Raw genomic sequence first — 8,859 nt, 5'->3', positions numbered from 1 at the left:
CTCTGCTTTGCAACCTCTATCCCAGGCTGCCGTGCCTGGTGTCCCAGTGGCTGTGTACGTCCTCCCTCGGAGCCCGCTGCTGGGACAGAAAGCACCGAGGCAAGAGCCAGCAGTTTGTGGGGAGCTGGAGGACCAGCCCTCCCTGCCACCATCAGCTCTACAGGAACTGCAGAGTAGAACTTGGTGAGCCTGAGAGCAGACAGACAAAACTGATAACGGGCCAGTTTACAATAGAAGATGAAATGTTCATTGTAAATACTGGAGAGGCGTGTGAGCAGTGGTTTTGTTAACTTCTGATGAAAATCATGGTGTAGCTGAAAAAACCCTCTAGATTTTAGGCAGGTGCATAGAAAGTTTGTGTCACTTTTTATGAATTATTGCAATTAATTTCAAAATAAGTAAAAAGAAGAGTTCATGTGTAATAGGATACAGCGTTACTGACAGATATGTTCAAAATCATTTCCATAACGCTAGCCAACGAATTCTGATGGCTCTATAAGATCCAGAAGTGTAGGTATTGCCACCACCAGACAGGGAGGAGCGAGATGCCCCATGGACTTCCATAGATAAACACACAGAACCAGTAACAGATGGGGGCAAGAAGAGCAGCATTGCCCATTTCTGTCGGAGGTGGAAGCAGAATTCTGCTGTCATTGCAGATGCTTGGATCAGCGTTTGGGTTTTGCTTGTGCCTTTGGCCAGCCTCTTCAGTGTCTGGGTGCAATCACACCCTGCCCGTACAAGGCTAGTGGTGGTAAAGTCCCTCCTGAGCGGATGCAATGCTCCCCTCTTGTCCTCTGGTGTATAAGAGGCTGGGAAACCACCTCATCACCCAGCGGCAGCCCTGTGACCTTTGGCAACCAGTGACTGCATCCTGTGCTGGTGTGGCTCACCATGAGCACTGCGTTGCCTTTCTGCAAGATCCCACCTTTTGGGCAGACCATGCGGCTGGCTACAGCGGGGGAGTCTTTACCGAGAACGTAGAAGACCCTTAGATGAAGCCCTTCTAAATATTTGTACTTCTCCAGCAAGCAAATGGTGGCAAGTATCGTGTTGACTATATCAAAATTAATTTAACTTCGGTATGATCAGCTAAGAGATCTCTTTGGGCTATGCAGCACCACGGGGAAGCACGGCATCTTTCTTTGTGGCTGGCCTCCCTTGGACGCCGCTTGCGTGGCTCCAGGCTGGCTGTGGGGCTGCAGTGCAGCTCTTGGCCAGCCCTGAGGCTGAGGGACTCTCACCTCCTCCAGCTCTCTTGGTCACCAGCAAGAAATGTGGCTGAGTAACACAGCCATCCCCTATCGACAGGGGCTACAGAATCTGTTCCCTGCCTGTACCGAAGCAGACCGCCTGGTGGGCAAAGGATGTTTAATGATATGGAAGATGAGAGTGATATGGGGAGGGAGCAGAGACACCCTCCTAAAGTGTTCAAATATGGCTAACCCCCTCAGGAGCTGGAGAGCAATCACGTTCACCTAGCATGGGAAGAGCCCAGAGCGGTTCTGCCTGTGCGTGCTGGTGGCATCGTTGGTGTCTTCATGAAGGTATTTCCCACCTCGGCCAGGAGATGGGATTTCGGCCCCAAGCAGCTCCATGTCCCTGGGGTTCTCCCACCCTTCCATCAACCATGAGGATATGAGGGGCCTGGTTTCATCAAACAGTTCGTTACACTTGCAAGTTTTGGTACCTGCTATACCCCTCACCTCTCAATGCACGTACAGATGCGTGCTTGGCAGCTTGGTCCTCAGTCCCAGGAGCTAACGTTGCTGTCTTCCTCAGTCCACACCTGCCATCACCTTCAAGCTTTCCTTGGAGAAGGGGCCGTGTGCCAGCGCCGTGCCTCCCCTTCCCTCCAGGAGCTGGCTTTGGACCTGCCGGGCTGTGGCCAGGGATGCCTGATGTCCCAGCCGGAGCCGGGATGTCACTGCAGGCAGCGAGTGATCTGTGGGTTTTCCCTTCACTCTCCCCGTGGTCCCTGGGAGCTGGAGGGGTGGGTGTTGTAGGATGGGGTGAGTCTCTGCCTCCTGGAGATGGGAATACTTGGCTTATGCCGCTTGGTTTATGGGCTTTTTGGGGCAGGGGCTGGTTCTGGTGCACGGGGAGATGTCTGTAGTCTGCTCACCGTGCCATTGCGCCGAACACTAACAGCAAGGACAGGCTTTCATGTGTAGAGGTAGCAAACGTGAGTGGTTAATGCCAGCTTATTTTTAATTGTTTTATTTTTCTCGTTAGCATATTCCATGTCACAGCCAATGTCCACGATAAAACATTGCATAGAGCTATAGTATAAAGTGTGTATGTTATGGTTAATATTGGAAACGAGGGAACAAGCAAAACTTGGAACCTGAATTCTATGCAGAATATTTAAAACTCACCTAAACTGATGACAGCTCCTGATAGCTTTTGGTATTAATGCTACAGAAACTAGATGTATTATAGACCAAGAATTGCTTGAAGGCAATTTTCAGCAAATCTTTTGGAATTGCAAACACAGTACATTAAAGAGAATTATTATCTGTTTCCTTATCATATGCAAATGGAATAAAGAAATACAGTTTAGTGGCTATCCTCTTGCCAGCGTTGCTGTCTCAGCTTTGGTTTATACAAGTTCCTCTTTGAGGGCAAAACATATTTTCCCAAAACTAAGGAGCGAAGCGCTTTAAAAAGGTTTTTTTTGATCCTAAACCCCATGTAATAAGATATCTTCAAACAAAAAATGAAAGAAAAAGGTGATGTGATGGTGTTTTTGTCTATGTGGAAAGAATTGCGATAGTGACTTTGGGTGACTTGCAGCAAAGAGCCTTAAGTTTTTATGTTGCGCTGCCACAAAAGCTTTCCGTCACGGAGCAATAGGCCTCAGGTTTCTCTGAAACAACAGACAAACCTCAGTTAAGGGATTCATCTCGAGCTGACTGCAGAGGCTGGGGTGGGAGAAGGCTTCTCCCAGGCGGCACACGTAGCCTGGAGCAGGCGCTACCTGCTGGGTGGGACAGTCTCTGCTGCGGGTATCTCTGCCGTCACGGGATGAACCGTGGCAGGACCAGGAGAGGAGGATGCAGAGATGCAGAGCGACCGCTGCGGAGCATCCCAGAGGAAGGAAGGGCGCAGGCTCAATGACCGAGGCTATGGAAGTGATGGTGAGTAGCGGCAGTCAGAGATGCTGTTTTTTCCCTCAAATGGGTGGGGAGGCTGCAGGGGTTTCAGGCCAGGTCTGACCTCCATCACCCTGCAAAATGTTGTCCTCTAAAAGCAGTAGTCGCTGCTGTTCCCTCCTTGCTCCTACTTTCCCTGACATTTGGCATGAATCGTACTCCCCACATGGATGCGCTTCTCTCCCAGTGGTAGACCACAGCTCCCCTGAGCCCTGCCGGTGACGCCTGACCGGGGCCTCCTTACTCCTTCTGCCTTTCACACGAGCCATTTGCAGGGAATGTGCAGTTTTGATAAGCCCCAGAAGGGGATCAAACACAATCTTCCCACAGCAGCAAATGGGAAATACCTTTTCTTTTTTTCTGTCCCTTGCCTCTTCTCTCCTCCTAGCCAGCCCTTTCAGGATTTTTCTCCTGACCTCACTTTCTGGTATGGGTTTTGCCAAATAAGATGGGAGAAGGGTGGTGGAAGGGCAGGACCCTGGGCAGCTTTTTAGGTCCCCTGAGCACTGGTGAGAACACGCCTGTTCCCTTTCCTTCCTGCGCACAAGCTGGACCCGGAGTTCTCTTGCTGCCATAGGAGGCCACGGTGAAAGCTGTGCAACTTCATCTCTGCTTGTATATATTCCTGCCCAGCTGTTGAGGGTTTGGGGTTCTTTTACTTCAGGTGATTTGGTTTCTGCTAGTGAGCTTTGTTTCCTTATCCTTTGTTGAGACTTCAGAGCTTCATTATTTGGCAAATACAAATGCTTTCTCTGGAGAACCAGCTGTAGATGGAGAGGCCCTTCTTTGCCAGAGAGAAGATCAGCAGGAGTCGACACTGCCATGAATTTGATATCGTCTGCCTGAAAAAACCTCAATGGTTCAACAGCCTCGGGGAGAGAGGAAAGTAGATGCCTGTGTTCCTACTGAGTGACTGGTGCTGCAGAGCTGAAAGGAACTTCCAGCATAACACAAATAACCGCTGCAGCTGTAGTTCCAACCCAGTGCATCCTACCTGTGTGGGCAGCAGGCATGCACAGTAGCTTTCCATTAAGCCTGCGCTGTAAACTTGCAGCTCTGCAAAGCAGCCGCTACTTTTCAGCAAATTTTTTCCGAGTTGCTGCAGGTGGTGTGCGTGGGGGACATGAGAGAAACATAGTCCACAAAAAGCCCGCTCTTCTGTGATGGAAACAGAAAGGGGTGGGTGGGAAGAATGGTGGCACCATCCTGAACTTGACCGCTGAGACCTCGTTTGCAGCAATAGATGCTCTGAATGGAAGGTGCTTTTAAATGGTGTTTTGTAGACAGGGAGTTGGGAGCCAGGAGTTTGGGTCAGGGGAGCATCTGGTTCCATTTGTTCTTTCTTTGGGCTGGCTGACTGACCTTAGCAAGCCATTCCGTCTTCCTCTGCCTCATTTCCCTATCTGTACTACTGGGGTGATGACCAGGCCTCTGTAGGATGGGTTTAAGCCAGGCTGCTACAGAGCAGCATCTCATGCCTGTGTGCTGGTGCGGCTGAGGGCTGGAGACCCCCGGGTGCTGCATGCGGAGGCTGCTCAGGCTGCAGTGAGTGCTGTGGTCAGGCTGCCACAGGATGTCTGACTGCCCAGGATGCAAGGAAGGAGGTTTACCAAAGCTGTTATGGCAGGCAGCACCTCTCTCGTTAACCTCGCTAACTCGCAGGATGCTGGTTTCCTTCTGACACTCAGGAGTGTGACAGCGGGAGCTGGGCCTCACACATTGCCTTGGTAGAAATGCTGTGAAAAGCCACAGCCTGCCTCCACTTTGCTGGTGCTCAGATGCGTTGTGCAGGGCGTGCATGCCTCATTGAGAGCTTACAAAACAGAAATTCTCAGAAATGCAATGACACAGCACCTTACCCATTCCCCTGCCTGGCTGACAACAGGAGCCGTGGGCTGTAGATGTTCAGAAAGCCAGGCAGCTTTGTGCCTGTACTTTCCCCTGCTGTGGAAAAGACCTGCTCTTTGCTACCACGCAGCTCCCTGCTGCAGCCGCCCGAGGTTTCCTGTGCGAGCGTGGTGCGATGGCAGCAGAGCTGAGCGCCGTTGGGATGGGGCCGAGCCTGTCCTGCTGCCCTGCTGTCCCCACGCACTGAGGGGCTGCCCACTGGGTCTGCTGGGGCTTTTTAGCCCGATGTGGGGCTGGGTGACACAGTGAGAGGGACGATACTGCCTCGTCCCGGTGGTGCCACCTGTGCTGGCTTGAGGCTGCTGGGAAGAGCAAGGTGTCCTGCCACACCAGCTAGCCAAAACCACGCTGCCTGGTCACGGCAAGGCTCTCGGCTCCTGGTTTTTGCCCCACTTGCTGCCCTCACAGCTTGCTAGCTGGCAGGACTAGATGAGCTGATGCCTTGAAATGGCTGTACGGAGGGACAGACAGGCATCACAGAGGCCAAAGCCAGGTTCATGGGGCACAGAAAACTTGTGGGACCAGAGCAGGAGAAGGGGAGACCAAGATGCTGCGTAGGGATCTGCAGCGAGCAGCAAAAGGGATGTATGGTGCACTGGACCTTATGGCCCCAGATGTACGTGGTCCAAGGAGCAGCTGTGTAAGGGATGTGAAAGGGACCAGGATGCTCTTTTTCTTGCTTCAGCGTGTGCAGCAGCAGGTCTGAGCTGGCAGGTCGCTCGCCCATTTCTGAGTTTATCTCCTGATTTCCTGGATGATAAGCTCCAGACCTCCTTATGTGTACGTACAGGGCCACATAGTGGGCTTTTGTTTACTGTTACAGGTCCACCATCTCATAAATAAATTACAGTCACAGGTGATAGAAATTTTGGGGTCCACAGTGATACTTCAGAGAGGTTTATCCAAGGTCTTCTAGGAGAAGGGATGTTTTATGCCTGCATGTGTGCACTGGTAGGACAAATCCCTACAATTACTCTGCAGCTTATCAAGGGAGTTGTGCTGATGCCTTGCATTTGAAGTTAAGGCCTTTCTTTGTGTGGGGAAACTGTATAAAGGCCATTTGGGGCTCCTCCTAGGAATAAATGCCTTTAGTACTGAAATGTATTACCCAGTTGTTCCTGCTCAGTCTCCTGGATCACTTCCCATCCTCCCATCTACCTGTTTTGGACTGTCCCTCACTCCTCTCTGGAGTTAAAATAGTATAATAGAGTAAAACATTGTACAAGACATCAGTTACTCACGCGTTTGTTAAGCTGACAATTTCTGGAGAGTATCAGATCTTGACCGAAAGGTTACTTAGATGGTAGTAACAAGTTGTCTTTCCTGGATATATTTCTAAGAGCAGCTGTTCTTCTATTATTCTATCTATAACTTCATATTGTAGTTAATACATGTTTTCCCGTATTGATCACTGCTAAGACTGGGAGAGGCTGTTCTGTCCAGTTACCTGGCTTCTTGTGTAAGGCAGGCTGATAGCATCACGCCAGCAAACTTTTGCTGGGACTGCAACATGTTTTGCAGTATTAGTAATGTCACTGAAAGGTACTTGAATAGGACACTGAAAGTTAGATCCTAAATCTAGGATCGTTATAGATGATGGAAATCAGTGTCACACAAGCAAGACTGAAATGCACTGTCTGAGATTGTCTGATGGGATGCTGACATCTGCTCTAACCTCAGTGGTTGTAAACCACAGATTGTCAGACTGCTGTAAGGAGGTGATGATCCTTCAGACCAGACTTAAACCGGGTGTCTTTGGTGAGGTGTGGCTGTTGACACATGCTTACAGGTGGAAAAGAAGAAAACAAGCCTGAGAGAGAGAACACCTGGGGATGATGATGTGGCATTATGCACATCACAAAGGAACCATTTATCTTCAGATGATCAGCTGAAGGCTATTCTGCATGAGTCAAGATTTGAAAGCTTCCATTTAGCTTTTTTTAGAGAAGGATAAAAAAGTTTCTGCGGTCAGCTGTTTCAGTGCTATCAGGGTGTGCCACTATATTTTGAATATTTCCACTGCGCCCAGGCAAAGCAGTGCTCTCGGTTTGCATGTAACAGGCTCCAAGCCACTGAGTCAGCATCCTTGCCAAACCCTCGGCCCAAGTTTTATTCTGAGTTCACGATCTTCATATTTACACTGCTTCACTGAAGCTGGACTTCTTCCTTTCTTGGCTCTGTGTAAGGCAGGAGTGAAGAGGAGGTGGCGTGTGGCCTTCATCAGCCAAATGGCTGAAACTGTATGTGGAAGCCAGCAGTTCCTCGGAATTTCCCAGTGCAGGGGCAGTTGCTGACTTCTTTCCTACTCCAGCCACTGCCCATAATTCCTGCAAAAAGCTACAGTGAAGGGCAATGTGCCATCACGCAACCCTCAGCTACCGTCCAGGGTGACCCAGGAGGAGCTCGGCTGTTGATCTTGCAGGCTAGGGTGCAATCCCAGGAGAGCTCCCAAGACTAAGGTTAGCTGTATCCAAGGGTTCCCCTCCACGTGATATTACCCACCTGGCATTCCAATCAAGACCACATTCTTCTCTCTTCTCCTCACCAACTGTGCCTCAACCAAAGGCCTGTCTTTAGGGGAAATCAAGAGGTGTGAGTTTGCGGTACTCTTGTCATCTTTCACGATGAGGGTCTTGGGTGATGGTGAGCCCAGGGTGTCTGACTCTTCTTTCAGGGCAGAGCAGTCCATGCAAGTGCCATTTAATGTGGCCTAAGCTTCATACCAGAGAAGACACTACAAATTAGCAGATGAGCCACAAATCCACACTGGCTCATTGCACGCTGACCTTACCGAGCAGAACACACTAAGTGTATTTGTACTCTTCCTTTTCTAGTAGATCAAATAACATTCTTTCTCTCTCTCTCTCTCTCTTTTTTTTTTTTTTTTTTTTTTTTGTAAGCCTCAGGCGTGAATGTTTATTGGCTCATCACTAAGTTGAAGACTTAGAGCTGGGAGCAGCTACGTATTGTCTCTTAAGATGTTGCCTTCAAGTGTGTGGGAGTCTGTCACCTTTACATGGAAATGTAAGTACGATACTTACATTCCCTGTGAGGAAACGGCTTAGTCTATTACGAAGAACAGAAGAGTAAAAGAAAGAGCAGGCAACAAAGGCAAATGTGTATGACTAACGGCACTTTGTGTTTTTTGCAATGGAAACAGTACCACAGAGATAACTGGCTGGAAAGATACACTGTGTTGTCACACTGTACTCGGTCCTCCGCCCTGCCGTGCAGCGGAGGATGGAGAAGCGTAGCAATGCGGTGGGCTGAACCAAGCATCCTTAGCCATGGGCTGATGGACCTGAGTGAAGAGAGGTCCAGCAGCACCGTACTGGGAGACATCTGCTTTTCCATCGGTGCCTTGGTTTTCCAGCTGGCGCGTGTCTAGCCCAGCAGTGTTGCTTCCTCTGTAGCGGGCTAGAGAGAGGGTGTCTGCAGCGAGCAGAGGCACGGGAGGGCACGGTTATCTGCGGGCTTGGCAGACCTCGCCTCGTCCTGCCCACCACAACTTGGGTGGGCGTTTGGGCTGCGGCAGCACGCAGCTGGCAGCCATAGCTCTCGCCGTGCCTGTCCTGCTGCTCCCTGGGGGCATCGCCAGCTGGAGCGGGGGGCTGCTCTGCCAGTGCCCCCTGCCATAGCTGTTTGCAGGACGTGCGTCCCGTCCCACATCACTGAAGGTAGGCGCTGGTCTCCAGAAGTCCTCTGGGGCAGCAGCCCAAAGCTGCTGTTCTTGCCAGAGATACTTTCAGACACCCTCTCCCTTAGCGCCTTCCCTTGGGGCTTTCCTTGGAAGGAA

Source organism: Falco biarmicus, chromosome 2 (assembly GCF_023638135.1).
Source record: "Falco biarmicus isolate bFalBia1 chromosome 2, bFalBia1.pri, whole genome shotgun sequence".
In the NCBI taxonomy this organism is placed as follows: domain Eukaryota; kingdom Metazoa; phylum Chordata; class Aves; order Falconiformes; family Falconidae; genus Falco; species Falco biarmicus.
This window is presented reverse-complemented; position numbering follows the sequence as displayed.